Here is a 27,992-nt window from a genome sequence, read left to right on the forward strand (position 1 = left end):
GAAAGGGAAAGAAGAAGAAAGAAGAGGTACAGGTAAGACAGGAGGAAGGCAGCACTCCCGGTGGTGAGGTGGAACAAACAGTGGGTGGCAAACGTCCGTTTCCTGAAGATGAGCTGGGGGACAGCCCAGTCAGGAGAACACGCCCTGAAGGGCTAAGTTGGAGCCAAGTGGTAGAGGATGAGGAAGGAGAGGAGGAGCAAATATATGAAGAACTGCTTAGGAATTTAAATGAGACTATGCAGACAATACACACAACATGCTCAGAAGAGGAAGGGGTGAGTATGGACTGTTCAACAGGGTCAGAAAACCAAAGAAGTACTCAAGGGGGCGATGAAGAGACTAGTGGGAAGGAAAAGAAATAAAAGGAAAACTAAATGGAAAGGACACTAAAAATAGGGACGTTCAACGCCAGAGGGCTGAGAAACACGAAGAAAAGAAGTTTGGTTTTTAGTTTTATAGAAGATTTAAGTTTGGACATTTGTTTTATTCAGGAAGCGCACCTAAAGGACTTGAAGGACATTGAAAGATTCCAAAAGGACTGGGGGAGGGGGAAATCAGTGTGGTCCATAGGGGGGTACACTCCAGTGGAGTTGGGATTCTGTTTAAGGGATGGGGTATGAACTTAAAACAAGTTATAGGTGGTGAAGTGGGGAGGATGGTTGGAGTGGATTTAAGTTGGGGGGGTGTAAAGATGAGGATTTTGAATATATACGGACCACAACATTTAAAAGACAAAAGGGTTTTTTACGAGGATGCCAAGCTATTAGGTGCAACAAGTAATTTTTTGGTTATGGGAGGGGACTTTAATATTAATCTGGCGGGAGCAGGAGACGAAGCAACAGGAATAATTGCAGACATAATTAAAACACATAAGTTAGTGGACATAGGAAGGAAGGTAGGAAGGGGAATGGAAGGACCAACATGGAGGAATACAAGGGGGGATGAAAGTAGATTGGATGGGATTCTCGTGAGCAGAAGTATGGAAGTGGTGGCAGGGGAAACAAGAAGTGTGAACTTTTCCGACCATGACCTGGTGATGGCTGAGGTAAAAGTGGGAGGAAGAAAATATGGGACAGGATACTGGAAATTAAATGTAAAAATATTAGAGAAAAGGGGGATAGAAGAGGATTTTAGAGAGTTTTGGGAAGGGGTTAGGGGATTAAAAGGGCTATGTGAGGGAAGTATAGAGTGGTGGGAGATAGCAAAGAAAAGGATAAAGCAGTGGGGGATATGGAAGAGCAGGGAGAGGATAATGGAGGAAAAGGGGAATTTAAGGAAAATGTGGGGGGAACTAGCGAAGGAGAAGGAGAAAGAGAATGAAGGGAAGGAGGTTGACAGAGATAGAGTAGAAATAGTGCAGGGACAGATAAGGAAGATATATGAGGGAAGAGCAGAGAAGTATATGTTAATGGCAGGACAGGAGTTTAGGGAGAGAGGGGAAAGAGTAGATACATATTGGATAGGGAAAGCTAGAGAAAGAAGAGAAGAGAGAGGGATAGAGGGAATAAGGGACGAGCAGGGACAGCTAAAAGTACAAAATGAGGAGATGTTACAGGTAGGGACAGAGTATTATAGGAGGTATTTTAGGGAGAGGGAAGTGGAGGTAGAAGTAGGAGATGCATTTATAAAAGAACTAGAAAAGGAGGTGCCTAGGGACATAAAGCAGGAAATAAATAAAAGCATAAGGGAGGAGGAGGTGAAGGAGGCAATAAAAAGCCTGAAAAAAGGGAAAGTACCAGGGATAGATGGTATACCCGGAGAGTTTTATAAAAGGTTTAATGAAGTGGTAAGCGGAGACCTAACAGAAGTGTTTAACAAAATACTGGAGGAAGGGGAAATCAAAGGAACAATGGCGACAGGGGTAGTGACGCCAATATACAAAAAGGGGGAAAGGGAAAATCTAGATAACTATAGGCCATTATCGATGTTGGGGGTGGACAGTAAAATAATGGCGAAAATATTGGCAGGTAGGTTGAGGAAGGCACTGCCACATGTCATACATGTAGACCAGACATGTGGAATAGAGGGTAGAAGCACAAGGTGGAATCTACAGCTCATCAGGGACGTGGTGGCGTGGTCAGGAGACCGGAAGCTGCCATTGATGATAGCAAGCCTGGACCAATCAAAGGCGTTCGACAGAGTGGACAGGGAATTTTTGTTTAGAGTCATGGAAAAGATGGGGATGGGAGAAAAACTGGTCAGATGGGTTAAAACAGTGTACAGGAGGACATACAGCAGAGTAAGTATGAACGGGTATCTAGGGAGGAGTTTTGAGACAGCGGGGGGTATATTACAGGGGTGTCCGTTATCGCCACTCCTATTCATAATGTACATGGAGCCGCTGGCGGAAAAGATTAGAAAGGACAAGGAGATAGTAGGGGTTTTGGTGCCGGGAGCAGGTGGATATAGGGTGAAGATAGCGCAGTATGCAGACGACATGACAATTTTGGGTAGAATAGATAGTGACATAGAGAGAACATTGGATATAGTGGAAAAATTCGGAGTGGGGTCTGGGGCGAAATTGAATAGGGAAAAATCTAAGTTAAAATTTTTTGGGACAGTGAAGGATAGGAAAGATTCGGTGGGAGGGTTGGAGGTAAGTGAGGGGCCAATGAAGATTTTAGGGGTAAAATTTGAAAATCAGGGAGCAGCAGGGTTGAATTGGGGAGAGAGGTTAATAAAGATGAAACAAAAGTTAGGACTATGGACTGGGAGGAAACTGTCCTATATAGGGAAGAGTCTGGTAATTAAGGCGGAGGTACTTCCCTTTCTGATGTACCTGGCGTACATCTACCCACTACCAGTGAGTGGAAGGAGGTGGGTACAAAGGGAAGTATTTCGTTTTATGTGGGGAGGAAAGTATGAATACGTAGCAAGGGAGATAATGTACAGGAAAATAGAGGAAGGGGGGAGAGGGGTTTTAGATGTAGGACTGAAATTGGACTGCATTTATGTGGCAAGCATAATGCAGGAGTTAGCGCAGGAGGCACAACACCCAGGATGGTATTTCCTGAAATTATATTTTGCATACCACACACGGGGTGTAATGGAGTGGGACAACAGAGGTCCAAGGGCGGAGCAGCTGCCATGGCATTATGGGCAGGCTGCCAACTGGTTAAAGGTAAATAGAGAGGGAAAAGACAGAAACATATGCACAAGTCACAAAAGATTATATGAGGAGGTTAGGAGTAGAAAGGTAAGAGAAAGCAACAGAAGAATAGAAGCAGGGACAGTATGGACTAGAGTACAACCACTGGGGCTGGAAAACAGTTTAAAAGATATAAATTGGCAAATAGTACACAGGAAATTACCGGTAAAAGAAATAATGTACAGACACGGGATAAGCAAGACAAATGTGTGTCCGAGAGAGGGGTGTGGAAGGGAGGAATCAATAATACACGTATTTTGGGAATGTAAGGTAGCTAGGGAAGTATGGCAGAAGGTGGGAACATGGTTGGATAATATAAGAAGGGGGTTTAGAGTAACATGGGAGGTTGTAAACAAAGGGATAGGAGGAATGGGAAAAGGGAGAAGCAGATTCATGTTGTGGCTAACAATAAGCCTGGTTAAGAGAGGGATATGGGAGGATAGACAGGCGGAAGTGAAGGGAGGGAAGGGAAAGGGAGTGATGGGGATAGTCAAGAAAGCCGAATGGGAAATTAAGACAAGAATGAAAGAAGATGAAGTGGACTTGGGGTGGGAAAAGGGGAAGGAAAAGTGGGGAAGATTATGGGAGATGTGTATGAAAAAGACATGATAAATACAATGAATATGATAATGGTGGTGGGAAGGAAATGAAAATGAATGTTCTGTAAATAGTTTGTATTGTGTGAAAACGTGTGTAAATAAACTTTTGTAAAAAAAAAAATCTGTTCTTATCAGTTTAATATCTGATACGTCCTCTATCCGAGGACCATATATTAAATGGATTTTTAGGCCTGGGAGTCGGAAGAGGGGCGTGCTCCGTCCACTCCACGCATCGACCAGGTATTGCATTGCCTCCTGGCACGGTGCACCCTCATAAACGGTCAAACGAAAGAGTAATTGACGAATGCTGGTGACTGGCCCCTGCTGGAAAGCTGTTGGGATTAGGGGTACGGCGCCTTAGACCTTTGCCTAGCCTAGGCCCGGGGTTTCCTCGGTCCTTTTGCGCTAGGGAGTCCCCCTTTTCCCGCTTTTTCATTTTCCCTCCATTTTACTTAAAAAAAAAAAAAAAAGGCGAAAGACTTAATTTTCCCCCTCCCTGTGTTTCTCCAGGCAAAGGCTGTGCTGCTTCGTCACCCACCCGACGACCCAAGGGCGCTTTTGCTGCAGGTTTTCGTCGCTCTACCTCGAGCCCTCTTCCTTGAGCGGCCGGTGGCCTACGGAGGCCCGGGCGACCGGCGAGCAGGGTTGGAGTTTCTCTTCATTCACGTACAAATCTTTCGCCTTTTACTAAAGATTTCCGTGGAGAGGAACGTTGACAAGTTCAACTTATTTTTTGAAGGCTTTGTCTTTGCAAAGCTGCTCTTTTGCTGGTGGAATGACAGAAGGTGTGTGGGCGTGAAGGCGGCCGGTCAGCGCCGTCCGCTAGTCCGGACCCTCAAAAGGTAGGGCCCGTGGCCCGGCGCCTATTTCAGGTTATCGCTTCTCGGCCTTTTGGCTAAGATCAAGTGTAGTATCTGTTCTTATCAGTTTAATATCTGATACGTCCTCTATCCGAGGACCATATATTAAATGGATTTTTAGGCCTGGGAGTCGGAAGAGGGGCTTGCTCCGTCCACTCCACGCATCGACCAGGTATTGCATTGCCTCCTGGCACGGTGCACCCTCATAAACGGTCAAACGAAAGAGTAATTGACGAATGCTGGTGACTGGCCCCTGCTGGAAAGCTGTTGGGATTAGGGGTACGGCGCCTTAGACCTTTGCCTAGCCTAGGCCCGGGGTTTCCTCGGTCCTTTTGCGCTAGGGAGTCCCCCTTTTCCCGCTTTTTCATTTTCCCTCCATTTTACTTAAAAAAAAAAAAAAAAAAAAAAAAAGGCGAAAGACTTAATTTTCCCCCTCCCTGTGTTTCTCCAGGCAAAGGCTGTGCTGCTTCGTCACCCACCCGACGACCCAAGGGCGCTTTTGCTGCAGGTTTTCGTCGCTCTACCTCGAGCCCTCTTCCTTGAGCGGCCGGTGGCCTACGGAGGCCCGGGCGACCGGCGAGCAGGGCTGGAGTTTCTCTTCATTCACGTACAAATCTTTCGCCTTTTACTAAAGATTTCCGTGGAGAGGAACGTTGATAAGTTCAACTTATTTTTTGAAGGCTTTGTCTTTGCAAAGCTGCTCTTTTGCTGGTGGAATGACAGAAGGTGTGTGGGCGTGAAGGCGGCCGGTCAGCGCCGTCCACTAGTCCGGACCCTCAAAAGGTAGGGCCCGTGGCCCGGCGCCTATTTCAGGTTATCGCTTCTCGGCCTTTTGGCTAAGATCAAGTGTAGTATCTGTTCTTATCAGCTCCGGGAGAGGATGGACTCCCCGTGGAATTTTATACAACATTTTGGGACATTTTAGCTACGGACCTCTTGACTGTTTTTAAAGAATTTGAAAGACTGGACCGACTTCCAGACAGTTTTAGGGTAGGGATAGTTTCTTTATTGCACAAAAAAGGTGACAAGACAGACTTAAGAAACTGGAGACCTATTACTCTTTTAAATTTTGACTGTAAGCTTTTTAGCAAACTTTTATCACGACGAATGTCAACAGTTTTGGAGGACGTGATCCACCCGGATCAAGTCTGCGCCGTCCCAGGAAGGAGGATCACGGACAGCCTAGTGCTGATCCGAGACGTCATCTGTTTTGCGAGAGACAGAAACATTCGATTATTAGTCCTAAATTTAGATTTTGAGAAAGCTTTTGATCGGGTCTCGCACCAGTACCTGTTTCAGGTACTGCAAAAGATGGGTTTCCCAGGGAGGTTTCTAGAGTGGGTGGGATTGCTGTATAAAGACATCAACAGCAAAGTTCTTGTTAATGGGCACCTGACAAAAGCGATCAATATTCGCTCTGGCGTTCGTCAGGGGTGTCCGTTATCCCCACTCCTGTTCGCGGCTTGTATTGAGCCGCTGGCGCAGATCTTGAGAAGGGATAAATGGATCAGAGGATTTGACCTGCCAGGCGGACTGACGGCGACCTGTACATTATACATGGACGACGTTACGCTTTTATGTTCGGACGTTTTAGCGGCCCAGAGAGCATTGGACTTGACTGACTGGTACGGACGGGCCTCGGGCGCTAAGCTCAATCGGAGCAAGTCCGAGGCCCAGCTCTTTGGGCCGTGGGGAGACATACAAACCGACCTGGACGTGGATTTTATAGAAACTGATATTAAAATTTTAGGCATTAAATTTGACAGAGAGGGAGGTGGACGGGGTAACTGGACTGACGTGTTAGGGAAAGTCAGGCAACGACTGGGGTTTTGGGGACTGAGACGAATGACAATCGAAGGCAAAGTTTTAATATTTAAATCTGCGATTTTACCTTTGCTTTTATTGTTGTGTTCTGTTTTTAGTCCCCCCAGACCTTTTATTTTACAGGTGGAGAGAGCGGTTTTTTATTTCCTGTGGGGGTCCAAGTGGGAGCGACTCAGAAGAGAGGTGGTGAAGAAAGGACCAGACAATGGTCCTCTAGTCCGGACCCTCAAAAGGTAGGGCCCGTGGCCCGGCGCCTATTTCAGGTTATCGCTTCTCGGCCTTTTGGCTAAGATCAAGTGTAGTATCTGTTCTTATCAGTTTAATATCTGATACGTCCTCTACCCGAGGACCATATATTAAATGGATTTTTAGGCCTGGGAGTCGGAAGAGGGGCTTGCTCCGTCCACTCCACGCATCGACCAGGTATTGCATTGCCTCCTGGCACGGTGCACCCTCATAAACGGTCAAACGAAAGAGTAATTGACGAATGCTGGTGACTGGCCCCTGCTGGAAAGCTGTTGGGATTAGGGGTACGGCCCTGGGTTTCCTCGGTCCTTTTGCGCTAGGGAGTCCCCCTTTACCCGCTTTTTCATTTTCCCTCCATTTTACTTAAAAAAAAAAAAAAAAAAAAAAAAAAAAGGCGAAAGACTTAATTTTCCCCCTCCCTGTGTTTCTCCAGGCAAAGGCTGTGCTGCCTCGTCACCCACCCGACGACCCAAGGGCGCTTTTGCTGCAGGTTTTCGTCGCTCTACCTCGAGCCCTCTTCCTTGAGCGGCCGGTGGCCTACGGAGGCCCGGGCGACCGGCGAGCAGGGCTGGAGTTTCTCTTCATTCACGTACAAATCTTTCGCCTTTTACTAAAGATTTCCGTGGAGAGGAACGTTGATAAGTTCAACTTATTTTTTGAAGGCTTTGTCTTTGCAAAGCTGCTCTTTTGCTGGTGGAATGACAGAAGGTGTGTGGGCGTGAAGGCGGCCGGTCAGCGCCGTCCACTAGTCCGGACCCTCAAAAGGTAGGGCCCGTGGCCCGGCGCCTATTTCAGGTTATCGCTTCTCGGCCTTTTGGCTAAGATCAAGTGTAGTATCTGTTCTTATTAGAGACGGATGGCGGGAAACGATGCGAGAGGGCCGGTCCGAGTGACGCGGCTTAAAAATTCAGTGAGAGTTGAAGTGACGAGAAACGAACAGAGAACGAAGCTAACGGTGGAACATCTGGTTCAAAGAGTTTTGAAAAAGCTGTTTAAGCTGGAGGCCATTGAAATTTACTGCCTGCAAGATTTTTCTAACACGGGATTCATGGACATAACTTTTAATAATATGCCAGCGTGCCAAGAGTTCTTAGCAGCATGGGAAAGACAGAAGGAGCATAGAGACCTAGAAGGACTGATGGTGAGAGCCCTGTTTATCTGGGAGACGGTGAACCTAACGGTACACATGTACAACCCATTCGTGGAGGAGGAGGACATTAGACAATACCTGCAAAGGTACTGCCTTAAAGTGGAAGGTGGAGAGAAACAGACAAACAGGTATGGGATTTGGAATGGGCGACGGAGATACAGGGTGCAGTTCAGACCAGAGCCGGGAGCACCAGGAGGAGTGGCACAGCCACCAGGGTCGTTTGCTATAGGACCACATAGAGGGTTCCTATTTTATCAAGGACAGCCATTGACCTGCCGAAAATGTGGAGGAGCTGGGCACATAGGGGCAACATGTGATAGGCAGAGGTGCCGGAACTGTGGGTCGGAGGAGCATGGAGCAGCAGAGTGCAAGATGCCTAAGAAATGCAGCCTATGTGACAAGGAGGACCACTTGTACAAGAACTGCCCGAGGAAAAGGCGAACATTTGCCGACCTGTTCAACACTGATTTCATCGAGGGGGAAATGGAGACACAGATGGAAGCCACAAGCTCAGGAGAGAAAGAGAAGGAGCAAGGAACAACACAAGAGGAAGAGCCTGGAAGGGATAAAGAGAAACCGGAGGCAGGAACACAAACAACAGAGAAAACAGCGGGAACAAAGACAAAGAAAACCAAAGAGCTGAACGAAGGAAAGGGAAAGAAGAAGAAAGAAGAGGTACAGGTAAGACAGGAGGAAGGCAGCACTCCCGGTGGTGAGGTGGAACAAACAGTGGGTGGCAAACGTCCGTTTCCTGAAGATGAGCTGGGGGACAGCCCAGTCAGGAGAACACGCCCTGAAGGGCTAAGTTGGAGCCAAGTGGTAGAGGATGAGGAAGGAGAGGAGGAGCAAATATATGAAGAACTGCTTAGGAATTTAAATGAGACTATGCAGACAATACACACAACATGCTCAGAAGAGGAAGGGGTGAGTATGGACTGTTCAACAGGGTCAGAAAACCAAAGAAGTACTCAAGGGGGCGATGAAGAGACTAGTGGGAAGGAAAAGAAATAAAAGGAAAACTAAATGGAAAGGACACTAAAAATAGGGACGTTCAACGCCAGAGGGCTGAGAAACACGAAGAAAAGAAGTTTGGTTTTTAGTTTTATAGAAGATTTAAGTTTGGACATTTGTTTTATTCAGGAAGCGCACCTAAAGGACTTGAAGGACATTGAAAGATTCCAAAAGGACTGGGGGAGGGGGAAATCAGTGTGGTCCATAGGGGGGTACACTCCAGTGGAGTTGGGATTCTGTTTAAGGGATGGGGTATGAACTTAAAACAAGTTATAGGTGGTGAAGTGGGGAGGATGGTTGGAGTGGATTTAAGTTGGGGGGGTGTAAAGATGAGGATTTTGAATATATACGGACCACAACATTTAAAAGACAAAAGGGTTTTTTACGAGGATGCCAAGCTATTAGGTGCAACAAGTAATTTTTTGGTTATGGGAGGGGACTTTAATATTAATCTGGCGGGAGCAGGAGACGAAGCAACAGGAATAATTGCAGACATAATTAAAACACATAAGTTAGTGGACATAGGAAGGAAGGTAGGAAGGGGAATGGAAGGACCAACATGGAGGAATACAAGGGGGGATGAAAGTAGATTGGATGGGATTCTCGTGAGCAGAAGTATGGAAGTGGTGGCAGGGGAAACAAGAAGTGTGAACTTTTCCGACCATGACCTGGTGATGGCTGAGGTAAAAGTGGGAGGAAGAAAATATGGGACAGGATACTGGAAATTAAATGTAAAAATATTAGAGAAAAGGGGGATAGAAGAGGATTTTAGAGAGTTTTGGGAAGGGGTTAGGGGATTAAAAGGGCTATGTGAGGGAAGTATAGAGTGGTGGGAGATAGCAAAGAAAAGGATAAAGCAGTGGGGGATATGGAAGAGCAGGGAGAGGATAATGGAGGAAAAGGGGAATTTAAGGAAAATGTGGGGGGAACTAGCGAAGGAGAAGGAGAAAGAGAATGAAGGGAAGGAGGTTGACAGAGATAGAGTAGAAATAGTGCAGGGACAGATAAGGAAGATATATGAGGGAAGAGCAGAGAAGTATATGTTAATGGCAGGACAGGAGTTTAGGGAGAGAGGGGAAAGAGTAGATACATATTGGATAGGGAAAGCTAGAGAAAGAAGAGAAGAGAGAGGGATAGAGGGAATAAGGGACGAGCAGGGACAGCTAAAAGTACAAAATGAGGAGATGTTACAGGTAGGGACAGAGTATTATAGGAGGTATTTTAGGGAGAGGGAAGTGGAGGTAGAAGTAGGAGATGCATTTATAAAAGAACTAGAAAAGGAGGTGCCTAGGGACATAAAGCAGGAAATAAATAAAAGCATAAGGGAGGAGGAGGTGAAGGAGGCAATAAAAAGCCTGAAAAAAGGGAAAGTACCAGGGATAGATGGTATACCCGGAGAGTTTTATAAAAGGTTTAATGAAGTGGTAAGCGGAGACCTAACAGAAGTGTTTAACAAAATACTGGAGGAAGGGGAAATCAAAGGAACAATGGCGACAGGGGTAGTGACGCCAATATACAAAAAGGGGGAAAGGGAAAATCTAGATAACTATAGGCCATTATCGATGTTGGGGGTGGACAGTAAAATAATGGCGAAAATATTGGCAGGTAGGTTGAGGAAGGCACTGCCACATGTCATACATGTAGACCAGACATGTGGAATAGAGGGTAGAAGCACAAGGTGGAATCTACAGCTCATCAGGGACGTGGTGGCGTGGTCAGGAGACCGGAAGCTGCCATTGATGATAGCAAGCCTGGACCAATCAAAGGCGTTCGACAGAGTGGACAGGGAATTTTTGTTTAGAGTCATGGAAAAGATGGGGATGGGAGAAAAACTGGTCAGATGGGTTAAAACAGTGTACAGGAGGACATACAGCAGAGTAAGTATGAACGGGTATCTAGGGAGGAGTTTTGAGACAGCGGGGGGTATATTACAGGGGTGTCCGTTATCGCCACTCCTATTCATAATGTACATGGAGCCGCTGGCGGAAAAGATTAGAAAGGACAAGGAGATAGTAGGGGTTTTGGTGCCGGGAGCAGGTGGATATAGGGTGAAGATAGCGCAGTATGCAGACGACATGACAATTTTGGGTAGAATAGATAGTGACATAGAGAGAACATTGGATATAGTGGAAAAATTCGGAGTGGGGTCTGGGGCGAAATTGAATAGGGAAAAATCTAAGTTAAAATTTTTTGGGACAGTGAAGGATAGGAAAGATTCGGTGGGAGGGTTGGAGGTAAGTGAGGGGCCAATGAAGATTTTAGGGGTAAAATTTGAAAATCAGGGAGCAGCAGGGTTGAATTGGGGAGAGAGGTTAATAAAGATGAAACAAAAGTTAGGACTATGGACTGGGAGGAAACTGTCCTATATAGGGAAGAGTCTGGTAATTAAGGCGGAGGTACTTCCCTTTCTGATGTACCTGGCGTACATCTACCCACTACCAGTGAGTGGAAGGAGGTGGGTACAAAGGGAAGTATTTCGTTTTATGTGGGGAGGAAAGTATGAATACGTAGCAAGGGAGATAATGTACAGGAAAATAGAGGAAGGGGGGAGAGGGGTTTTAGATGTAGGACTGAAATTGGACTGCATTTATGTGGCAAGCATAATGCAGGAGTTAGCGCAGGAGGCACAACACCCAGGATGGTATTTCCTGAAATTATATTTTGCATACCACACACGGGGTGTAATGGAGTGGGACAACAGAGGTCCAAGGGCGGAGCAGCTGCCATGGCATTATGGGCAGGCTGCCAACTGGTTAAAGGTAAATAGAGAGGGAAAAGACAGAAACATATGCACAAGTCACAAAAGATTATATGAGGAGGTTAGGAGTAGAAAGGTAAGAGAAAGCAACAGAAGAATAGAAGCAGGGACAGTATGGACTAGAGTACAACCACTGGGGCTGGAAAACAGTTTAAAAGATATAAATTGGCAAATAGTACACAGGAAATTACCGGTAAAAGAAATAATGTACAGACACGGGATAAGCAAGACAAATGTGTGTCCGAGAGAGGGGTGTGGAAGGGAGGAATCAATAATACACGTATTTTGGGAATGTAAGGTAGCTAGGGAAGTATGGCAGAAGGTGGGAACATGGTTGGATAATATAAGAAGGGGGTTTAGAGTAACATGGGAGGTTGTAAACAAAGGGATAGGAGGAATGGGAAAAGGGAGAAGCAGATTCATGTTGTGGCTAACAATAAGCCTGGTTAAGAGAGGGATATGGGAGGATAGACAGGCGGAAGTGAAGGGAGGGAAGGGAAAGGGAGTGATGGGGATAGTCAAGAAAGCCGAATGGGAAATTAAGACAAGAATGAAAGAAGATGAAGTGGACTTGGGGTGGGAAAAGGGGAAGGAAAAGTGGGGAAGATTATGGGAGATGTGTATGAAAAAGACATGATAAATACAATGAATATGATAATGGTGGTGGGAAGGAAATGAAAATGAATGTTCTGTAAATAGTTTGTATTGTGTGAAAACGTGTGTAAATAAACTTTTGTAAAAAAAAAAATCTGTTCTTATCAGTTTAATATCTGATACGTCCTCTATCCGAGGACCATATATTAAATGGATTTTTAGGCCTGGGAGTCGGAAGAGGGGCTTGCTCCGTCCACTCCACGCATCGACCAGGTATTGCATTGCCTCCTGGCACGGTGCACCCTCATAAACGGTCAAACGAAAGAGTAATTGACGAATGCTGGTGACTGGCCCCTGCTGGAAAGCTGTTGGGATTAGGGGTACGGCGCCTTAGACCTTTGCCTAGCCTAGGCCCGGGGTTTCCTCGGTCCTTTTGCGCTAGGGAGTCCCGCTTTTCCCGCTTTTTCATTTTCCCTCCATTTTACTTAAAAAAAAAAAAAAAAAAAAAAAAAAGGCGAAAGACTTAATTTTCCCCCACCCTGTGTTTCTCCAGGCAAAGGCTGTGCTGCCTCGTCACCCACCCGACGACCCAAGGGCGCTTTTGCTGCAGGTTTTCGTCGCTCTACCTCGAGCCCTCTTCCTTGAGCGGCCGGTGGCCTACGGAGGCCCGGGCGACCGGCGAGCAGGGCTGGAGTTTCTCTTCATTCACGTACAAATCTTTCGCCTTTTACTAAAGATTTCCGTGGAGAGGAACGTTGACAAGTTCAACTTATTTTTTGAAGGCTTTGTCTTTGCAAAGCTGCTCTTTTGCTGGTGGAATGACAGAAGGTGTGTGGGCGTGAAGGCGGCCGGTCAGCGCCGTCCGCTAGTCCGGACCCTCAAAAGGTAGGGCCCGTGGCCCGGCGCCTATTTCAGGTTATCGCTTCTCGGCCTTTTGGCTAAGATCAAGTGTAGTATCTGTTCTTATCAGTTTAATATCTGATACGTCCTCTATCCGAGGACCATATATTAAATGGATTTTTAGGCCTGGGAGTCGAAAGAGGGGCTTGCTCCGTCCACTCCACGCATCGACCAGGTATTGCATTGCCTCCTGGCACGGTGCACCCTCATAAACGGTCAAACGAAAGAGTAATTGACGAATGCTGGTGACTGGCCCCTGCTGGAAAGCTGTTGGGATTAGGGGTACGGCGCCTTAGACCTTTGCCTAGCCTAGGCCCGGGGTTTCCTCGGTCCTTTTGCGCTAGGGAGTCCCCCTTTTCCCGCTTTTTCATTTTCCCTCCATTTTGCTTAAAAAAAAAAAAAAAAGGCGAAAGACTTAATTTTCCCCCTCCCTGTGTTTCTCCAGGCAAAGGCTGTGCTGCTTCGTCACCCACCCGACGACCCAAGGGCGCTTTTGCTGCAGGTTTTCGTCGCTCTACCTCGAGCCCTCTTCCTTGAGCGGCCGGTGGCCTACGGAGGCCCGGGCGACCGGCGAGCAGGGCTGGAGTTTCTCTTCATTCACGTACAAATCTTTCGCCTTTTACTAAAGATTTCCGTGGAGAGGAACGTTGACAAGTTCAACTTATTTTTTGAAGGCTTTGTCTTTGCAAAGCTGCTCTTTTGCTGGTGGAATGACAGAAGGTGTGTGGGCGTGAAGGCGGCCGGTCAGCGCCGTCCGCTAGTCCGGACCCTCAAAAGGTAGGGCCCGTGGCCCGGCGCCTATTTCAGGTTATCGCTTCTCGGCCTTTTGGCTAAGATCAAGTGTAGTATCTGTTCTTATCAGTTTAATATCTGATACGTCCTCTATCCGAGGACCATATATTAAATGGATTTTTAGGCCTGGGAGTCGAAAGAGGGGCTTGCTCCGTCCACTCCACGCATCGACCAGGTATTGCATTGCCTCCTGGCACGGTGCACCCTCATAAACGGTCAAACGAAAGAGTAATTGACGAATGCTGGTGACTGGCCCCTGCTGGAAAGCTGTTGGGATTAGGGGTACGGCGCCTTAGACCTTTGCCTAGCCTAGGCCCGGGGTTTCCTCGGTCCTTTTGCGCTAGGGAGTCCCCCTTTTCCCGCTTTTTCATTTTCCCTCCATTTTGCTTAAAAAAAAAAAAAAAAGGCGAAAGACTTAATTTTCCCCCTCCCTGTGTTTCTCCAGGCAAAGGCTGTGCTGCCTCGTCACCCACCCGACGACCCAAGGGCGCTTTTGCTGCAGGTTTTCGTCGCTCTACCTCGAGCCCTCTTCCTTGAGCGGCCGGTGGCCTACGGAGGCCTGGGCGACCGGCGAGCAGGGCTGGAGTTTCTCTTCATTCACGTACAAATCTTTCGCCTTTTACTAAAGATTTCCGTGGAGAGGAACGTTGACAAGTTCAACTTATTTTTTGAAGGCTTTGTCTTTGCAAAGCTGCTCTTTTGCTGGTGGAATGACAGAAGGTGTGTGGGCGTGAAGGCGGCCGGTCAGCGCCGTCCACTAGTCCGGACTCTCAAAAGGTAGGGCCCGTGGCCCGGCGCCTATTTCAGGTTATCGCTTCTCGGCCTTTTGGCTAAGATCAAGTGTAGTATCTGTTCTTATCAGTTTAATATCTGATACGTCCTCTACCCGAGGACCATATATTAAATGGATTTTTAGGCCTGGGAGTCGGAAGAGGGGCTTGCTCCGTCCACTCCACGCATCGACCAGGTATTGCATTGCCTCCTGGCACGGTGCACCCTCATAAACGGTCAAACGAAAGAGTAATTGACGAATGCTGGTGACTGGCCCCTGCTGGAAAGCTGTTGGGATTAGGGGTACGGCGCCTTAGACCTTTGCCTAGCCTAGGCCCGGGGTTTCCTCGGTCCTTTTGCGCTAGGGAGTCCCGCTTTTCCCGCTTTTTCATTTTCCCTCCATTTTACTTAAAAAAAAAAAAAAAAAAAAAAAAAAGGCGAAAGACTTAATTTTCCCCCACCCTGTGTTTCTCCAGGCAAAGGCTGTGCTGCCTCGTCACCCACCCGACGACCCAAGGGCGCTTTTGCTGCAGGTTTTCGTCGCTCTACCTCGAGCCCTCTTCCTTGAGCGGCCGGTGGCCTACGGAGGCCTGGGCGACCGGCGAGCAGGGCTGGAGTTTCTCTTCATTCACGTACAAATCTTTCGCCTTTTACTAAAGATTTCCGTGGAGAGGAACGTTGACAAGTTCAACTTATTTTTTGAAGGCTTTGTCTTTGCAAAGCTGCTCTTTTGCTGGTGGAATGACAGAAGGTGTGTGGGCGTGAAGGCGGCCGGTCAGCGCCGTCCACTAGTCCGGACCCTCAAAAGGTAGGGCCCGTGGCCCGGCGCCTATTTCAGGTTATCGCTTCTCGGCCTTTTGGCTAAGATCAAGTGTAGTATCTGTTCTTATCAGTTTAATATCTGATACGTCCTCTACCCGAGGACCATATATTAAATGGATTTTTAGGCCTGGGAGTCGGAAGAGGGGCTTGCTCCGTCCACTCCACGCATCGACCAGGTATTGCATTGCCTCCTGGCATGGTGCACCCTCATAAACGGTCAAACGAAAGAGTAATTGACGAATGCTGGTGACTGGCCCCTGCTGGAAAGCTGTTGGGATTAGGGGTACGGCGCCTTAGACCTTTGCCTAGCCTAGGCCCGGGGTTTCCTCGGTCCTTTTGCGCTAGGGAGTCCCGCTTTTCCCGCTTTTTCATTTTCCCTCCATTTTACTTAAAAAAAAAAAAAAAAAAAAAAAAAAGGCGAAAGACTTAATTTTCCCCCACCCTGTGTTTCTCCAGGCAAAGGCTGTGCTGCCTCGTCACCCACCCGACGACCCAAGGGCGCTTTTGCTGCAGGTTTTCGTCGCTCTACCTCGAGCCCTCTTCCTTGAGCGGCCGGTGGCCTACGGAGGCCTGGGCGACCGGCGAGCAGGGCTGGAGTTTCTCTTCATTCACGTACAAATCTTTCGCCTTTTACTAAAGATTTCCGTGGAGAGGAACGTTGACAAGTTCAACTTATTTTTTGAAGGCTTTGTCTTTGCAAAGCTGCTCTTTTGCTGGTGGAATGACAGAAGGTGTGTGGGCGTGAAGGCGGCCGGTCAGCGCCGTCCACTAGTCCGGACCCTCAAAAGGTAGGGCCCGTGGCCCGGCGCCTATTTCAGGTTATCGCTTCTCGGCCTTTTGGCTAAGATCAAGTGTAGTATCTGTTCTTATCAGTTTAATATCTGATACGTCCTCTACCCGAGGACCATATATTAAATGGATTTTTAGGCCTGGGAGTCGGAAGAGGGGCTTGCTCCGTCCACTCCACGCATCGACCAGGTATTGCATTGCCTCCTGGCATGGTGCACCCTCATAAACGGTCAAACGAAAGAGTAATTGACGAATGCTGGTGACTGGCCCCTGCTGGAAAGCTGTTGGGATTAGGGGTACGGCGCCTTAGACCTTTGCCTAGCCTAGGCCCGGGGTTTCCTCGGTCCTTTTGCGCTAGGGAGTCCCGCTTTTCCCGCTTTTTCATTTTCCCTCCATTTTACTTAAAAAAAAAAAAAAAAAAAAAAAAAAGGCGAAAGACTTAATTTTCCCCCACCCTGTGTTTCTCCAGGCAAAGGCTGTGCTGCCTCGTCACCCACCCGACGACCCAAGGGCGCTTTTGCTGCAGGTTTTCGTCGCTCTACCTCGAGCCCTCTTCCTTGAGCGGCCGGTGGCCTACGGAGGCCTGGGCGACCGGCGAGCAGGGCTGGAGTTTCTCTTCATTCACGTACAAATCTTTCGCCTTTTACTAAAGATTTCCGTGGAGAGGAACGTTGACAAGTTCAACTTATTTTTTGAAGGCTTTGTCTTTGCAAAGCTGCTCTTTTGCTGGTGGAATGACAGAAGGTGTGTGGGCGTGAAGGCGGCCGGTCAGCGCCGTCCGCTAGTCCGGACCCTCAAAAGGTAGGGCCCGTGGCCCGGCGCCTATTTCAGGTTATCGCTTCTCGGCCTTTTGGCTAAGATCAAGTGTAGTATCTGTTCTTATCAGTTTAATATCTGATACGTCCTCTATCCGAGGACCATATATTAAATGGATTTTTAGGCCTGGGAGTCGAAAGAGGGGCTTGCTCCGTCCACTCCACGCATCGACCAGGTATTGCATTGCCTCCTGGCACGGTGCACCCTCATAAACGGTCAAACGAAAGAGTAATTGACGAATGCTGGTGACTGGCCCCTGCTGGAAAGCTGTTGGGATTAGGGGTACGGCGCCTTAGACCTTTGCCTAGCCTAGGCCCGGGGTTTCCTCGGTCCTTTTGCGCTAGGGAGTCCCCCTTTTCCCGCTTTTTCATTTTCCCTCCATTTTGCTTAAAAAAAAAAAAAAAAGGCGAAAGACTTAATTTTCCCCCTCCCTGTGTTTCTCCAGGCAAAGGCTGTGCTGCTTCGTCACCCACCCGACGACCCAAGGGCGCTTTTGCTGCAGGTTTTCGTCGCTCTACCTCGAGCCCTCTTCCTTGAGCGGCCGGTGGCCTACGGAGGCCCGGGCGACCGGCGAGCAGGGCTGGAGTTTCTCTTCATTCACGTACAAATCTTTCGCCTTTTACTAAAGATTTCCGTGGAGAGGAACGTTGACAAGTTCAACTTATTTTTTGAAGGCTTTGTCTTTGCAAAGCTGCTCTTTTGCTGGTGGAATGACAGAAGGTGTGTGGGCGTGAAGGCGGCCGGTCAGCGCCGTCCGCTAGTCCGGACCCTCAAAAGGTAGGGCCCGTGGCCCGGCGCCTATTTCAGGTTATCGCTTCTCGGCCTTTTGGCTAAGATCAAGTGTAGTATCTGTTCTTATCAGTTTAATATCTGATACGTCCTCTATCCGAGGACCATATATTAAATGGATTTTTAGGCCTGGGAGTCGAAAGAGGGGCTTGCTCCGTCCACTCCACGCATCGACCAGGTATTGCATTGCCTCCTGGCACGGTGCACCCTCATAAACGGTCAAACGAAAGAGTAATTGACGAATGCTGGTGACTGGCCCCTGCTGGAAAGCTGTTGGGATTAGGGGTACGGTGCCTTAGACCTTTGCCTAGCCTAGGCCCGGGGTTTCCTCGGTCCTTTTGCGCTAGGGAGTCCCCCTTTTCCCGCTTTTTCATTTTCCCTCCATTTTGCTTAAAAAAAAAAAAAAAAGGCGAAAGACTTAATTTTCCCCCTCCCTGTGTTTCTCCAGGCAAAGGCTGTGCTGCCTCGTCACCCACCCGACGACCCAAGGGCGCTTTTGCTGCAGGTTTTCGTCGCTCTACCTCGAGCCCTCTTCCTTGAGCGGCCGGTGGCCTACGGAGGCCTGGGCGACCGGCGAGCAGGGCTGGAGTTTCTCTTCATTCACGTACAAATCTTTCGCCTTTTACTAAAGATTTCCGTGGAGAGGAACGTTGACAAGTTCAACTTATTTTTTGAAGGCTTTGTCTTTGCAAAGCTGCTCTTTTGCTGGTGGAATGACAGAAGGTGTGTGGGCGTGAAGGCGGCCGGTCAGCGCCGTCCACTAGTCCGGACCCTCAAAAGGTAGGGCCCGTGGCCCGGCGCCTATTTCAGGTTATCGCTTCTCGGCCTTTTGGCTAAGATCAAGTGTAGTATCTGTTCTTATCAGTTTAATATCTGATACGTCCTCTACCCGAGGACCATATATTAAATGGATTTTTAGGCCTGGGAGTCGGAAGAGGGGCTTGCTCCGTCCACTCCACGCATCGACCAGGTATTGCATTGCCTCCTGGCACGGTGCACCCTCATAAACGGTCAAACGAAAGAGTAATTGACGAATGCTGGTGACTGGCCCCTGCTGGAAAGCTGTTGGGATTAGGGGTACGGCGCCTTAGACCTTTGCCTAGCCTAGGCCCGGGGTTTCCTCGGTCCTTTTGCGCTAGGGAGTCCCGCTTTTCCCGCTTTTTCATTTTCCCTCCATTTTACTTAAAAAAAAAAAAAAAAAAAAAAAAAAGGCGAAAGACTTAATTTTCCCCCACCCTGTGTTTCTCCAGGCAAAGGCTGTGCTGCCTCGTCACCCACCCGACGACCCAAGGGCGCTTTTGCTGCAGGTTTTCGTCGCTCTACCTCGAGCCCTCTTCCTTGAGCGGCCGGTGGCCTACGGAGGCCTGGGCGACCGGCGAGCAGGGCTGGAGTTTCTCTTCATTCACGTACAAATCTTTCGCCTTTTACTAAAGATTTCCGTGGAGAGGAACGTTGACAAGTTCAACTTATTTTTTGAAGGCTTTGTCTTTGCAAAGCTGCTCTTTTGCTGGTGGAATGACAGAAGGTGTGTGGGCGTGAAGGCGGCCGGTCAGCGCCGTCCGCTAGTCCGGACCCTCAAAAGGTAGGGCCCGTGGCCCGGCGCCTATTTCAGGTTATCGCTTCTCGGCCTTTTGGCTAAGATCAAGTGTAGTATCTGTTCTTATCAGTTTAATATCTGATACGTCCTCTATCCGAGGACCATATATTAAATGGATTTTTAGGCCTGGGAGTCGAAAGAGGGGCTTGCTCCGTCCACTCCACGCATCGACCAGGTATTGCATTGCCTCCTGGCACGGTGCACCCTCATAAACGGTCAAACGAAAGAGTAATTGACGAATGCTGGTGACTGGCCCCTGCTGGAAAGCTGTTGGGATTAGGGGTACGGCGCCTTAGACCTTTGCCTAGCCTAGGCCCGGGGTTTCCTCGGTCCTTTTGCGCTAGGGAGTCCCCCTTTTCCCGCTTTTTCATTTTCCCTCCATTTTGCTTAAAAAAAAAAAAAAAAGGCGAAAGACTTAATTTTCCCCCTCCCTGTGTTTCTCCAGGCAAAGGCTGTGCTGCTTCGTCACCCACCCGACGACCCAAGGGCGCTTTTGCTGCAGGTTTTCGTCGCTCTACCTCGAGCCCTCTTCCTTGAGCGGCCGGTGGCCTACGGAGGCCCGGGCGACTGGCGAGCAGGGCTGGAGTTTCTCTTCATTCACGTACAAATCTTTCGCCTTTTACTAAAGATTTCCGTGGAGAGGAACGTTGACAAGTTCAACTTATTTTTTGAAGGCTTTGTCTTTGCAAAGCTGCTCTTTTGCTGGTGGAATGACAGAAGGTGTGTGGGCGTGAAGGCGGCCGGTCAGCGCCGTCCGCTAGTCCGGACCCTCAAAAGGTAGGGCCCGTGGCCCGGCGCCTATTTCAGGTTATCGCTTCTCGGCCTTTTGGCTAAGATCAAGTGTAGTATCTGTTCTTATCAGTTTAATATCTGATACGTCCTCTATCCGAGGACCATATATTAAATGGATTTTTAGGCCTGGGAGTCGAAAGAGGGGCTTGCTCCGTCCACTCCACGCATCGACCAGGTATTGCATTGCCTCCTGGCACGGTGCACCCTCATAAACGGTCAAACGAAAGAGTAATTGACGAATGCTGGTGACTGGCCCCTGCTGGAAAGCTGTTGGGATTAGGGGTACGGCGCCTTAGACCTTTGCCTAGCCTAGGCCCGGGGTTTCCTCGGTCCTTTTGCGCTAGGGAGTCCCCCTTTTCCCGCTTTTTCATTTTCCCTCCATTTTGCTTAAAAAAAAAAAAAAAAGGCGAAAGACTTAATTTTCCCCCTCCCTGTGTTTCTCCAGGCAAAGGCTGTGCTGCCTCGTCACCCACCCGACGACCCAAGGGCGCTTTTGCTGCAGGTTTTCGTCGCTCTACCTCGAGCCCTCTTCCTTGAGCGGCCGGTGGCCTACGGAGGCCTGGGCGACCGGCGAGCAGGGCTGGAGTTTCTCTTCATTCACGTACAAATCTTTCGCCTTTTACTAAAGATTTCCGTGGAGAGGAACGTTGACAAGTTCAACTTATTTTTTGAAGGCTTTGTCTTTGCAAAGCTGCTCTTTTGCTGGTGGAATGACAGAAGGTGTGTGGGCGTGAAGGCGGCCGGTCAGCGCCGTCCACTAGTCCGGACCCTCAAAAGGTAGGGCCCGTGGCCCGGCGCCTATTTCAGGTTATCGCTTCTCGGCCTTTTGGCTAAGATCAAGTGTAGTATCTGTTCTTATCAGTTTAATATCTGATACGTCCTCTACCCGAGGACCATATATTAAATGGATTTTTAGGCCTGGGAGTCGGAAGAGGGGCTTGCTCCGTCCACTCCACGCATCGACCAGGTATTGCATTGCCTCCTGGCACGGTGCACCCTCATAAACGGTCAAACGAAAGAGTAATTGACGAATGCTGGTGACTGGCCCCTGCTGGAAAGCTGTTGGGATTAGGGGTACGGCGCCTTAGACCTTTGCCTAGCCTAGGCCCGGGGTTTCCTCGGTCCTTTTGCGCTAGGGAGTCCCGCTTTTCCCGCTTTTTCATTTTCCCTCCATTTTACTTAAAAAAAAAAAAAAAAAAAAAAAAAAGGCGAAAGACTTAATTTTCCCCCACCCTGTGTTTCTCCAGGCAAAGGCTGTGCTGCCTCGTCACCCACCCGACGACCCAAGGGCGCTTTTGCTGCAGGTTTTCGTCGCTCTACCTCGAGCCCTCTTCCTTGAGCGGCCGGTGGCCTACGGAGGCCTGGGCGACCGGCGAGCAGGGCTGGAGTTTCTCTTCATTCACGTACAAATCTTTCGCCTTTTACTAAAGATTTCCGTGGAGAGGAACGTTGACAAGTTCAACTTATTTTTTGAAGGCTTTGTCTTTGCAAAGCTGCTCTTTTGCTGGTGGAATGACAGAAGGTGTGTGGGCGTGAAGGCGGCCGGTCAGCGCCGTCCACTAGTCCGGACCCTCAAAAGGTAGGGCCCGTGGCCCGGCGCCTATTTCAGGTTATCGCTTCTCGGCCTTTTGGCTAAGATCAAGTGTAGTATCTGTTCTTATCAGTTTAATATCTGATACGTCCTCTACCCGAGGACCATATATTAAATGGATTTTTAGGCCTGGGAGTCGGAAGAGGGGCTTGCTCCGTCCACTCCACGCATCGACCAGGTATTGCATTGCCTCCTGGCACGGTGCACCCTCATAAACGGTCAAACGAAAGAGTAATTGACGAATGCTGGTGACTGGCCCCTGCTGGAAAGCTGTTGGGATTAGGGGTACGGCGCCTTAGACCTTTGCCTAGCCTAGGCCCGGGGTTTCCTCGGTCCTTTTGCGCTAGGGAGTCCCGCTTTTCCCGCTTTTTCATTTTCCCTCCATTTTACTTAAAAAAAAAAAAAAAAAAAAAAAAAAAGGCGAAAGACTTAATTTTCCCCCACCCTGTGTTTCTCCAGGCAAAGGCTGTGCTGCCTCGTCACCCACCCGACGACCCAAGGGCGCTTTTGCTGCAGGTTTTCGTCGCTCTACCTCGAGCCCTCTTCCTTGAGCGGCCGGTGGCCTACGGAGGCCTGGGCGACCGGCGAGCAGGGCTGGAGTTTCTCTTCATTCACGTACAAATCTTTCGCCTTTTACTAAAGATTTCCGTGGAGAGGAACGTTGACAAGTTCAACTTATTTTTTGAAGGCTTTGTCTTTGCAAAGCTGCTCTTTTGCTGGTGGAATGACAGAAGGTGTGTGGGCGTGAAGGCGGCCGGTCAGCGCCGTCCGCTAGTCCGGACCCTCAAAAGGTAGGGCCCGTGGCCCGGCGCCTATTTCAGGTTATCGCTTCTCGGCCTTTTGGCTAAGATCAAGTGTAGTATCTGTTCTTATCAGTTTAATATCTGATACGTCCTCTATCCGAGGACCATATATTAAATGGATTTTTAGGCCTGGGAGTCGAAAGAGGGGCTTGCTCCGTCCACTCCACGCATCGACCAGGTATTGCATTGCCTCCTGGCACGGTGCACCCTCATAAACGGTCAAACGAAAGAGTAATTGACGAATGCTGGTGACTGGCCCCTGCTGGAAAGCTGTTGGGATTAGGGGTACGGCGCCTTAGACCTTTGCCTAGCCTAGGCCCGGGGTTTCCTCGGTCCTTTTGCGCTAGGGAGTCCCGCTTTTCCCGCTTTTTCATTTTCCCTCCATTTTACTTAAAAAAAAAAAAAAAAAGAAAAGGCGAAAAACTTAATTTTCCCCCACCCTGTGTTTCTCCAGGCAAAGGCTGTGCTGCCTCGTCACCCACCCGACGACCCAAGGGCGCTTTTGCTGCAGGTTTTCGTCGCTCTACCTCGAGCCCTCTTCCTTGAGCGGCCGGTGGCCTACGGAGGCCTGGGCGACCGGCGAGCAGGGCTGGAGTTTCTCTTCATTCACGTACAAATCTTTCGCCTTTTACTAAAGATTTCCGTGGAGAGGAACGTTGACAAGTTCAACTTATTTTTTGAAGGCTTTGTCTTTGCAAAGCTGCTCTTTTGCTGGTGGAATGACAGAAGGTGTGTGGGCGTGAAGGCGGCCGGTCAGCGCCGTCCACTAGTCCGGACCCTCAAAAGGTAGGGCCCGTGGCCCGGCGCCTATTTCAGATTATCGCTTCTCGGCCTTTTGGCTAAGATCAAGTGTAGTATCTGTTCTTATCAGTTTAATATCTGATACGTCCTCTACCCGAGGACCATATATTAAATGGATTTTTAGGCCTGGGAGTCGGAAGAGGGGCTTGCTCCGTCCACTCCACGCATCGACCAGGTATTGCATTGCCTCCTGGCACGGTGCACCCTCATAAACGGTCAAACGAAAGAGTAATTGACGAATGCTGGTGACTGGCCCCTGCTGGAAAGCTGTTGGGATTAGGGGTACGGCGCCTTAGACCTTTGCCTAGCCTAGGCCCGGGGTTTCCTCGGTCCTTTTGCGCTAGGGAGTCCCGCTTTTCCCGCTTTTTCATTTTCCCTCCATTTTACTTAAAAAAAAAAAAAAAAAAAAAAAAAAAGGCGAAAGACTTAATTTTCCCCCACCCTGTGTTTCTCCAGGCAAAGGCTGTGCTGCCTCGTCACCCACCCGACGACCCAAGGGCGCTTTTGCTGCAGGTTTTCGTCGCTCTACCTCGAGCCCTCTTCCTTGAGCGGCCGGTGGCCTACGGAGGCCTGGGCGACCGGCGAGCAGGGCTGGAGTTTCTCTTCATTCACGTACAAATCTTTCGCCTTTTACTAAAGATTTCCGTGGAGAGGAACGTTGACAAGTTCAACTTATTTTTTGAAGGCTTTGTCTTTGCAAAGCTGCTCTTTTGCTGGTGGAATGACAGAAGGTGTGTGGGCGTGAAGGCGGCCGGTCAGCGCCGTCCGCTAGTCCGGACCCTCAAAAGGTAGGGCCCGTGGCCCGGCGCCTATTTCAGGTTATCGCTTCTCGGCCTTTTGGCTAAGATCAAGTGTAGTATCTGTTCTTATCAGTTTAATATCTGATACGTCCTCTATCCGAGGACCATATATTAAATGGATTTTTAGGCCTGGGAGTCGAAAGAGGGGCTTGCTCCGTCCACTCCACGCATCGACCAGGTATTGCATTGCCTCCTGGCACGGTGCACCCTCATAAACGGTCAAACGAAAGAGTAATTGACGAATGCTGGTGACTGGCCCCTGCTGGAAAGCTGTTGGGATTAGGGGTACGGCGCCTTAGACCTTTGCCTAGCCTAGGCCCGGGGTTTCCTCGGTCCTTTTGCGCTAGGGAGTCCCCCTTTTCCCGCTTTTTCATTTTCCCTCCATTTTGCTTAAAAAAAAAAAAAAAAGGCGAAAGACTTAATTTTCCCCCTCCCTGTGTTTCTCCAGGCAAAGGCTGTGCTGCTTCGTCACCCACCCGACGACCCAAGGGCGCTTTTGCTGCAGGTTTTCGTCGCTCTACCTCGAGCCCTCTTCCTTGAGCGGCCGGTGGCCTACGGAGGCCCGGGCGACCGGCGAGCAGGGCTGGAGTTTCTCTTCATTCACGTACAAATCTTTCGCCTTTTACTAAAGATTTCCGTGGAGAGGAACGTTGACAAGTTCAACTTATTTTTTGAAGGCTTTGTCTTTGCAAAGCTGCTCTTTTGCTGGTGGAATGACAGAAGGTGTGTGGGCGTGAAGGCGGCCGGTCAGCGCCGTCCGCTAGTCCGGACCCTCAAAAGGTAGGGCCCGTGGCCCGGCGCCTATTTCAGGTTATCGCTTCTCGGCCTTTTGGCTAAGATCAAGTGTAGTATCTGTTCTTATCAGTTTAATATCTGATACGTCCTCTATCCGAGGACCATATATTAAATGGATTTTTAGGCCTGGGAGTCGAAAGAGGGGCTTGCTCCGTCCACTCCACGCATCGACCAGGTATTGCATTGCCTCCTGGCACGGTGCACCCTCATAAACGGTCAAACGAAAGAGTAATTGACGAATGCTGGTGACTGGCCCCTGCTGGAAAGCTGTTGGGATTAGGGGTACGGCGCCTTAGACCTTTGCCTAGCCTAGGCCCGGGGTTTCCTCGGTCCTTTTGCGCTAGGGAGTCCCCCTTTTCCCGCTTTTTCATTTTCCCTCCATTTTGCTTAAAAAAAAAAAAAAAAGGCGAAAGACTTAATTTTCCCCCTCCCTGTGTTTCTCCAGGCAAAGGCTGTGCTGCCTCGTCACCCACCCGACGACCCAAGGGCGCTTTTGCTGCAGGTTTTCGTCGCTCTACCTCGAGCCCTCTTCCTTGAGCGGCCGGTGGCCTACGGAGGCCTGGGCGACCGGCGAGCAGGGCTGGAGTTTCTCTTCATTCACGTACAAATCTTTCGCCTTTTACTAAAGATTTCCGTGGAGAGGAACGTTGACAAGTTCAACTTATTTTTTGAAGGCTTTGTCTTTGCAAAGCTGCTCTTTTGCTGGTGGAATGACAGAAGGTGTGTGGGCGTGAAGGCGGCCGGTCAGCGCCGTCCACTAGTCCGGACCCTCAAAAGGTAGGGCCCGTGGCCCGGCGCCTATTTCAGGTTATCGCTTCTCGGCCTTTTGGCTAAGATCAAGTGTAGTATCTGTTCTTATCAGTTTAATATCTGATACGTCCTCTACCCGAGGACCATATATTAAATGGATTTTTAGGCCTGGGAGTCGGAAGAGGGGCTTGCTCCGTCCACTCCACGCATCGACCAGGTATTGCATTGCCTCCTGGCACGGTGCACCCTCATAAACGGTCAAACGAAAGAGTAATTGACGAATGCTGGTGACTGGCCCCTGCTGGAAAGCTGTTGGGATTAGGGGTACGGCGCCTTAGACCTTTGCCTAGCCTAGGCCCGGGGTTTCCTCGGTCCTTTTGCGCTAGGGAGTCCCGCTTTTCCCGCTTTTTCATTTTCCCTCCATTTTACTTAAAAAAAAAAAAAAAAAAAAAAAAAAGGCGAAAGACTTAATTTTCCCCCACCCTGTGTTTCTCCAGGCAAAGGCTGTGCTGCCTCGTCACCCACCCGACGACCCAAGGGCGCTTTTGCTGCAGGTTTTCGTCGCTCTACCTCGAGCCCTCTTCCTTGAGCGGCCGGTGGCCTACGGAGGCCTGGGCGACCGGCGAGCAGGGCTGGAGTTTCTCTTCATTCACGTACAAATCTTTCGCCTTTTACTAAAGATTTCCGTGGAGAGGAACGTTGACAAGTTCAACTTATTTTTTGAAGGCTTTGTCTTTGCAAAGCTGCTCTTTTGCTGGTGGAATGACAGAAGGTGTGTGGGCGTGAAGGCGGCCGGTCAGCGCCGTCCGCTAGTCCGGACCCTCAAAAGGTAGGGCCCGTGGCCCGGCGCCTATTTCAGGTTATCGCTTCTCGGCCTTTTGGCTAAGATCAAGTGTAGTATCTGTTCTTATCAGTTTAATATCTGATACGTCCTCTATCCGAGGACCATATATTAAATGGATTTTTAGGCCTGGGAGTCGAAAGAGGGGCTTGCTCCGTCCACTCCACGCATCGACCAGGTATTGCATTGCCTCCTGGCACGGTGCACCCTCATAAACGGTCAAACGAAAGAGTAATTGACGAATGCTGGTGACTGGCCCCTGCTGGAAAGCTGTTGGGATTAGGGGTACGGCGCCTTAGACCTTTGCCTAGCCTAGGCCCGGGGTTTCCTCGGTCCTTTTGCGCTAGGGAGTCCCCCTTTTCCCGCTTTTTCATTTTCCCTCCATTTTGCTTAAAAAAAAAAAAAAAAGGCGAAAGACTTAATTTTCCCCCTCCCTGTGTTTCTCCAGGCAAAGGCTGTGCTGCTTCGTCACCCACCCGACGACCCAAGGGCGCTTTTGCTGCAGGTTTTCGTCGCTCTACCTCGAGCCCTCTTCCTTGAGCGGCCGGTGGCCTACGGAGGCCCGGGCGACCGGCGAGCAGGGCTGGAGTTTCTCTTCATTCACGTACAAATCTTTCGCCTTTTACTAAAGATTTCCGTGGAGAGGAACGTTGACAAGTTCAACTTATTTTTTGAAGGCTTTGTCTTTGCAAAGCTGCTCTTTTGCTGGTGGAATGACAGAAGGTGTGTGGGCGTGAAGGCGGCCGGTCAGCGCCGTCCGCTAGTCCGGACCCTCAAAAGGTAGGGCCCGTGGCCCGGCGCCTATTTCAGGTTATCGCTTCTCGGCCTTTTGGCTAAGATCAAGTGTAGTATCTGTTCTTATCAGTTTAATATCTGATACGTCCTCTATCCGAGGACCATATATTAAATGGATTTTTAGGCCTGGGAGTCGAAAGAGGGGCTTGCTCCGTCCACTCCACGCATCGACCAGGTATTGCATTGCCTCCTGGCACGGTGCACCCTCATAAACGGTCAAACGAAAGAGTAATTGACGAATGCTGGTGACTGGCCCCTGCTGGAAAGCTGTTGGGATTAGGGGTACGGCGCCTTAGACCTTTGCCTAGCCTAGGCCCGGGGTTTCCTCGGTCCTTTTGCGCTAGGGAGTCCCCCTTTTCCCGCTTTTTCATTTTCCCTCCATTTTGCTTAAAAAAAAAAAAAAAAGGCGAAAGACTTAATTTTCCCCCTCCCTGTGTTTCTCCAGGCAAAGGCTGTGCTGCCTCGTCACCCACCCGACGACCCAAGGGCGCTTTTGCTGCAGGTTTTCGTCGCTCTACCTCGAGCCCTCTTCCTTGAGCGGCCGGTGGCCTACGGAGG

General features: G+C 49.4%; 43 non-coding genes and 4 pseudogenes across 43 annotated transcripts; all 47 read left to right on the forward strand.

The window, feature by feature from the left end:
* Window positions 1-3,845: 3,845 nt before the first annotated feature.
* On the forward strand, window positions 3,846-4,021 carry LOC134308520 (U2 spliceosomal RNA; annotated as a pseudogene).
* A 368-nt stretch (window positions 4,022-4,389) lies between these two features.
* Window positions 4,390-4,505, forward strand: LOC134308240 (U5 spliceosomal RNA). The gene has a single exon (XR_010010513.1). It is a non-coding gene; the product is annotated as a U5 spliceosomal RNA (small nuclear RNA).
* Window positions 4,506-4,622: 117 nt separating this feature from the next.
* On the forward strand, window positions 4,623-4,813 carry LOC134308400 (U2 spliceosomal RNA). Its single transcript, XR_010010666.1, has one exon. It is a non-coding gene; the product is annotated as a U2 spliceosomal RNA (small nuclear RNA).
* Window positions 4,814-5,190: 377 nt separating this feature from the next.
* On the forward strand, window positions 5,191-5,306 carry LOC134308548 (U5 spliceosomal RNA). The gene has a single exon (XR_010010789.1). It is a non-coding gene; the product is annotated as a U5 spliceosomal RNA (small nuclear RNA).
* Window positions 5,307-5,423: 117 nt separating this feature from the next.
* LOC134308526 (U2 spliceosomal RNA) lies at window positions 5,424-5,545 on the forward strand (annotated as a pseudogene).
* Window positions 5,546-6,697: 1,152 nt separating this feature from the next.
* On the forward strand, window positions 6,698-6,888 carry LOC134308494 (U2 spliceosomal RNA). Its single transcript, XR_010010757.1, has one exon. It is a non-coding gene; the product is annotated as a U2 spliceosomal RNA (small nuclear RNA).
* A 354-nt stretch (window positions 6,889-7,242) lies between these two features.
* Window positions 7,243-7,358, forward strand: LOC134308549 (U5 spliceosomal RNA). The gene has a single exon (XR_010010790.1). It is a non-coding gene; the product is annotated as a U5 spliceosomal RNA (small nuclear RNA).
* Window positions 7,359-7,475: 117 nt separating this feature from the next.
* Window positions 7,476-7,695, forward strand: LOC134308532 (U2 spliceosomal RNA; annotated as a pseudogene).
* A 4,626-nt stretch (window positions 7,696-12,321) lies between these two features.
* On the forward strand, window positions 12,322-12,497 carry LOC134308512 (U2 spliceosomal RNA; annotated as a pseudogene).
* A 379-nt stretch (window positions 12,498-12,876) lies between these two features.
* LOC134308558 (U5 spliceosomal RNA) lies at window positions 12,877-12,991 on the forward strand. The gene has a single exon (XR_010010799.1). It is a non-coding gene; the product is annotated as a U5 spliceosomal RNA (small nuclear RNA).
* Window positions 12,992-13,108: 117 nt separating this feature from the next.
* Window positions 13,109-13,299, forward strand: LOC134308149 (U2 spliceosomal RNA). Its single transcript, XR_010010427.1, has one exon. It is a non-coding gene; the product is annotated as a U2 spliceosomal RNA (small nuclear RNA).
* Window positions 13,300-13,668: 369 nt separating this feature from the next.
* Window positions 13,669-13,783, forward strand: LOC134308559 (U5 spliceosomal RNA). Its single transcript, XR_010010800.1, has one exon. It is a non-coding gene; the product is annotated as a U5 spliceosomal RNA (small nuclear RNA).
* Window positions 13,784-13,900: 117 nt separating this feature from the next.
* LOC134308358 (U2 spliceosomal RNA) lies at window positions 13,901-14,091 on the forward strand. Its single transcript, XR_010010627.1, has one exon. It is a non-coding gene; the product is annotated as a U2 spliceosomal RNA (small nuclear RNA).
* A 369-nt stretch (window positions 14,092-14,460) lies between these two features.
* LOC134308560 (U5 spliceosomal RNA) lies at window positions 14,461-14,575 on the forward strand. Its single transcript, XR_010010801.1, has one exon. It is a non-coding gene; the product is annotated as a U5 spliceosomal RNA (small nuclear RNA).
* Window positions 14,576-14,692: 117 nt separating this feature from the next.
* LOC134308506 (U2 spliceosomal RNA) lies at window positions 14,693-14,883 on the forward strand. The gene has a single exon (XR_010010768.1). It is a non-coding gene; the product is annotated as a U2 spliceosomal RNA (small nuclear RNA).
* A 379-nt stretch (window positions 14,884-15,262) lies between these two features.
* On the forward strand, window positions 15,263-15,377 carry LOC134308561 (U5 spliceosomal RNA). The gene has a single exon (XR_010010802.1). It is a non-coding gene; the product is annotated as a U5 spliceosomal RNA (small nuclear RNA).
* Window positions 15,378-15,494: 117 nt separating this feature from the next.
* Window positions 15,495-15,685, forward strand: LOC134308270 (U2 spliceosomal RNA). Its single transcript, XR_010010540.1, has one exon. It is a non-coding gene; the product is annotated as a U2 spliceosomal RNA (small nuclear RNA).
* A 379-nt stretch (window positions 15,686-16,064) lies between these two features.
* On the forward strand, window positions 16,065-16,179 carry LOC134308562 (U5 spliceosomal RNA). Its single transcript, XR_010010803.1, has one exon. It is a non-coding gene; the product is annotated as a U5 spliceosomal RNA (small nuclear RNA).
* Window positions 16,180-16,296: 117 nt separating this feature from the next.
* LOC134308272 (U2 spliceosomal RNA) lies at window positions 16,297-16,487 on the forward strand. The gene has a single exon (XR_010010542.1). It is a non-coding gene; the product is annotated as a U2 spliceosomal RNA (small nuclear RNA).
* A 379-nt stretch (window positions 16,488-16,866) lies between these two features.
* LOC134308564 (U5 spliceosomal RNA) lies at window positions 16,867-16,981 on the forward strand. Its single transcript, XR_010010805.1, has one exon. It is a non-coding gene; the product is annotated as a U5 spliceosomal RNA (small nuclear RNA).
* A 117-nt stretch (window positions 16,982-17,098) lies between these two features.
* On the forward strand, window positions 17,099-17,289 carry LOC134308477 (U2 spliceosomal RNA). Its single transcript, XR_010010740.1, has one exon. It is a non-coding gene; the product is annotated as a U2 spliceosomal RNA (small nuclear RNA).
* Window positions 17,290-17,658: 369 nt separating this feature from the next.
* LOC134308565 (U5 spliceosomal RNA) lies at window positions 17,659-17,773 on the forward strand. Its single transcript, XR_010010806.1, has one exon. It is a non-coding gene; the product is annotated as a U5 spliceosomal RNA (small nuclear RNA).
* A 117-nt stretch (window positions 17,774-17,890) lies between these two features.
* Window positions 17,891-18,081, forward strand: LOC134308593 (U2 spliceosomal RNA). Its single transcript, XR_010010832.1, has one exon. It is a non-coding gene; the product is annotated as a U2 spliceosomal RNA (small nuclear RNA).
* Window positions 18,082-18,450: 369 nt separating this feature from the next.
* On the forward strand, window positions 18,451-18,565 carry LOC134308566 (U5 spliceosomal RNA). Its single transcript, XR_010010807.1, has one exon. It is a non-coding gene; the product is annotated as a U5 spliceosomal RNA (small nuclear RNA).
* A 117-nt stretch (window positions 18,566-18,682) lies between these two features.
* Window positions 18,683-18,873, forward strand: LOC134308517 (U2 spliceosomal RNA). Its single transcript, XR_010010775.1, has one exon. It is a non-coding gene; the product is annotated as a U2 spliceosomal RNA (small nuclear RNA).
* Window positions 18,874-19,252: 379 nt separating this feature from the next.
* Window positions 19,253-19,367, forward strand: LOC134308567 (U5 spliceosomal RNA). The gene has a single exon (XR_010010808.1). It is a non-coding gene; the product is annotated as a U5 spliceosomal RNA (small nuclear RNA).
* Window positions 19,368-19,484: 117 nt separating this feature from the next.
* Window positions 19,485-19,675, forward strand: LOC134308711 (U2 spliceosomal RNA). Its single transcript, XR_010010944.1, has one exon. It is a non-coding gene; the product is annotated as a U2 spliceosomal RNA (small nuclear RNA).
* Window positions 19,676-20,044: 369 nt separating this feature from the next.
* LOC134308568 (U5 spliceosomal RNA) lies at window positions 20,045-20,159 on the forward strand. The gene has a single exon (XR_010010809.1). It is a non-coding gene; the product is annotated as a U5 spliceosomal RNA (small nuclear RNA).
* A 117-nt stretch (window positions 20,160-20,276) lies between these two features.
* Window positions 20,277-20,467, forward strand: LOC134308208 (U2 spliceosomal RNA). Its single transcript, XR_010010483.1, has one exon. It is a non-coding gene; the product is annotated as a U2 spliceosomal RNA (small nuclear RNA).
* A 369-nt stretch (window positions 20,468-20,836) lies between these two features.
* On the forward strand, window positions 20,837-20,951 carry LOC134308569 (U5 spliceosomal RNA). The gene has a single exon (XR_010010810.1). It is a non-coding gene; the product is annotated as a U5 spliceosomal RNA (small nuclear RNA).
* Window positions 20,952-21,068: 117 nt separating this feature from the next.
* LOC134308529 (U2 spliceosomal RNA) lies at window positions 21,069-21,259 on the forward strand. Its single transcript, XR_010010776.1, has one exon. It is a non-coding gene; the product is annotated as a U2 spliceosomal RNA (small nuclear RNA).
* A 379-nt stretch (window positions 21,260-21,638) lies between these two features.
* On the forward strand, window positions 21,639-21,753 carry LOC134308570 (U5 spliceosomal RNA). The gene has a single exon (XR_010010811.1). It is a non-coding gene; the product is annotated as a U5 spliceosomal RNA (small nuclear RNA).
* Window positions 21,754-21,870: 117 nt separating this feature from the next.
* Window positions 21,871-22,061, forward strand: LOC134308541 (U2 spliceosomal RNA). Its single transcript, XR_010010782.1, has one exon. It is a non-coding gene; the product is annotated as a U2 spliceosomal RNA (small nuclear RNA).
* Window positions 22,062-22,441: 380 nt separating this feature from the next.
* LOC134308571 (U5 spliceosomal RNA) lies at window positions 22,442-22,556 on the forward strand. Its single transcript, XR_010010812.1, has one exon. It is a non-coding gene; the product is annotated as a U5 spliceosomal RNA (small nuclear RNA).
* A 117-nt stretch (window positions 22,557-22,673) lies between these two features.
* On the forward strand, window positions 22,674-22,864 carry LOC134308260 (U2 spliceosomal RNA). Its single transcript, XR_010010530.1, has one exon. It is a non-coding gene; the product is annotated as a U2 spliceosomal RNA (small nuclear RNA).
* A 375-nt stretch (window positions 22,865-23,239) lies between these two features.
* LOC134308572 (U5 spliceosomal RNA) lies at window positions 23,240-23,354 on the forward strand. Its single transcript, XR_010010813.1, has one exon. It is a non-coding gene; the product is annotated as a U5 spliceosomal RNA (small nuclear RNA).
* Window positions 23,355-23,471: 117 nt separating this feature from the next.
* On the forward strand, window positions 23,472-23,662 carry LOC134308552 (U2 spliceosomal RNA). The gene has a single exon (XR_010010793.1). It is a non-coding gene; the product is annotated as a U2 spliceosomal RNA (small nuclear RNA).
* Window positions 23,663-24,042: 380 nt separating this feature from the next.
* On the forward strand, window positions 24,043-24,157 carry LOC134308573 (U5 spliceosomal RNA). The gene has a single exon (XR_010010814.1). It is a non-coding gene; the product is annotated as a U5 spliceosomal RNA (small nuclear RNA).
* Window positions 24,158-24,274: 117 nt separating this feature from the next.
* On the forward strand, window positions 24,275-24,465 carry LOC134308271 (U2 spliceosomal RNA). Its single transcript, XR_010010541.1, has one exon. It is a non-coding gene; the product is annotated as a U2 spliceosomal RNA (small nuclear RNA).
* Window positions 24,466-24,834: 369 nt separating this feature from the next.
* On the forward strand, window positions 24,835-24,949 carry LOC134308576 (U5 spliceosomal RNA). Its single transcript, XR_010010816.1, has one exon. It is a non-coding gene; the product is annotated as a U5 spliceosomal RNA (small nuclear RNA).
* Window positions 24,950-25,066: 117 nt separating this feature from the next.
* On the forward strand, window positions 25,067-25,257 carry LOC134308283 (U2 spliceosomal RNA). The gene has a single exon (XR_010010552.1). It is a non-coding gene; the product is annotated as a U2 spliceosomal RNA (small nuclear RNA).
* Window positions 25,258-25,626: 369 nt separating this feature from the next.
* On the forward strand, window positions 25,627-25,741 carry LOC134308577 (U5 spliceosomal RNA). The gene has a single exon (XR_010010817.1). It is a non-coding gene; the product is annotated as a U5 spliceosomal RNA (small nuclear RNA).
* Window positions 25,742-25,858: 117 nt separating this feature from the next.
* LOC134308563 (U2 spliceosomal RNA) lies at window positions 25,859-26,049 on the forward strand. Its single transcript, XR_010010804.1, has one exon. It is a non-coding gene; the product is annotated as a U2 spliceosomal RNA (small nuclear RNA).
* A 379-nt stretch (window positions 26,050-26,428) lies between these two features.
* Window positions 26,429-26,543, forward strand: LOC134308578 (U5 spliceosomal RNA). Its single transcript, XR_010010818.1, has one exon. It is a non-coding gene; the product is annotated as a U5 spliceosomal RNA (small nuclear RNA).
* Window positions 26,544-26,660: 117 nt separating this feature from the next.
* Window positions 26,661-26,851, forward strand: LOC134308294 (U2 spliceosomal RNA). The gene has a single exon (XR_010010563.1). It is a non-coding gene; the product is annotated as a U2 spliceosomal RNA (small nuclear RNA).
* Window positions 26,852-27,220: 369 nt separating this feature from the next.
* LOC134308579 (U5 spliceosomal RNA) lies at window positions 27,221-27,335 on the forward strand. The gene has a single exon (XR_010010819.1). It is a non-coding gene; the product is annotated as a U5 spliceosomal RNA (small nuclear RNA).
* A 117-nt stretch (window positions 27,336-27,452) lies between these two features.
* On the forward strand, window positions 27,453-27,643 carry LOC134308306 (U2 spliceosomal RNA). Its single transcript, XR_010010575.1, has one exon. It is a non-coding gene; the product is annotated as a U2 spliceosomal RNA (small nuclear RNA).
* The last annotated feature ends 349 nt before the right edge of the window (window positions 27,644-27,992 follow it).

The sequence above is a fragment of the Trichomycterus rosablanca genome, unplaced genomic scaffold (genome assembly GCF_030014385.1).
Source record: "Trichomycterus rosablanca isolate fTriRos1 unplaced genomic scaffold, fTriRos1.hap1 scaffold_89, whole genome shotgun sequence".
NCBI lineage: Eukaryota > Metazoa > Chordata > Actinopteri > Siluriformes > Trichomycteridae > Trichomycterus > Trichomycterus rosablanca.